Source organism: Pteropus vampyrus, unplaced genomic scaffold (genome assembly GCF_000151845.1).
Source record: "Pteropus vampyrus isolate Shadow unplaced genomic scaffold, Pvam_2.0 Scaffold474, whole genome shotgun sequence".
Lineage (NCBI taxonomy): Eukaryota > Metazoa > Chordata > Mammalia > Chiroptera > Pteropodidae > Pteropus > Pteropus vampyrus.
The window spans coordinates 113,766-115,286 of record NW_011889255.1 but is presented as its reverse complement, the minus strand read 5'-3'; positions in this window follow the sequence as shown (position 1 = coordinate 115,286).

The following is a 1,521-nucleotide window of genomic DNA, read 5'->3' as shown; positions in this document are numbered from 1 at the left end:
ATTAATGTTCTTAAACTACATTTTCCTATTCTGCTAACTGCATTAGATGCATGAATGTATTTTTATAATCTCTAAACTTATGTCCACCTTCACGTTTCTTGAAAGTGAATTTTGAAACCTCAGAAAGAAATCAATTTGCACTTGAGATCAATCAAAGAAATAGAACTGAATATATGTTTTTATTCTTTGAGGTAATAATACCAGAGAAATAAGAAGTGTGCATTCTTATTTAGAGCTTACCGTTTAGAAGTAATTTCTAATTACTTCATGCCCATAAAGAGTAGAATTATGGTACAGGCTTTTGCTATTGCATTTGTCTGGATTCAACAGTTTCTTTCTGAATTGATTGATTTATTCTACCTCTTTCAATTTAAAGTGCTTCTCTAAAGCTTTTGTTTAAGTTTTATATAAAATGTGTTTTAAGTCATTCCATTTATAGTTTAATGAGAATCAATTTTCTTTGAGCAATCCTTTGTTACTGAGGCAATAAATATATGCAATATTATCATGCCACTTTATGCACCTCTCTCCGCACTCACGACAAAAATGGACACCATTAATCCCAGCATACTGCTCAATAACTTTCCTTATTAACATCCCCATAGAGTATATGATAAATATCATTTAACTTTTAACTCAATCAATAAATATGACCCACTCATCCCAATACATTTTTACATTTCCCTCCCTTCCTAGGTAAGATTCTAATGTCACGTAGTTCCATTGAACTAAATTCAATTCCCTTTCTCGTGTTGCCCCATATAACTTTGCCTAAAGCATAAACTTGATTAAGTCCAATTATATTTTCTCTGAGTATACAAATGCTTGGAGTCTATGAATTAAACTTAAACACACACACAAACACAATTTTATTTCACTTCATATTAATTCCATTTAATATCAGGCAGTCAATACTGCTTGACTATTTCCACTACACTTTATTAATATTTGTTCTTTAACATTCCAAAATATAAAACAAAGATTATGTTTCCTATCTCATCACTCTGCTACACACATCTTTACCTATTAGCACCAACACTTGATATTTTTTCATTAATACTTTGGTTAATAACTCAGACAAATAGTCTTTTACATTTCCCTATTTTAGTTAGTACAAGTTCTCAATATTAATTTAAATGAATAATGGTGATTATAAATGTGTTTTCTATCGTCATTTGACCTCGGTCTTTTGTTCAGTAATTTGTAATGAAGAAAGTAAGGAACTACGTGAGTTATCATAGCTGATAACTCATTTTCCAAGAAGGAATCTAGGATTTCCTACTTTTCTGTTTTATTTTTTGTATCTTGATCCTCAAATAAAGATTTATCTTTAAAAAAAATATTCTAACAAAACAATTACGGCTTACCTTTATAGATTTGCATGAAGATGTCTATGTGAGCGGAGGTGTTTATTAACCTGTAAAATTGTTAAGTTCTTCTGTCGTGTTGAGGAGCCACTGTAATTCTATGACATTCTTGCTGGCGTCAAACATTGGCTGCTCTTAAATAGGAAGCAGCCAC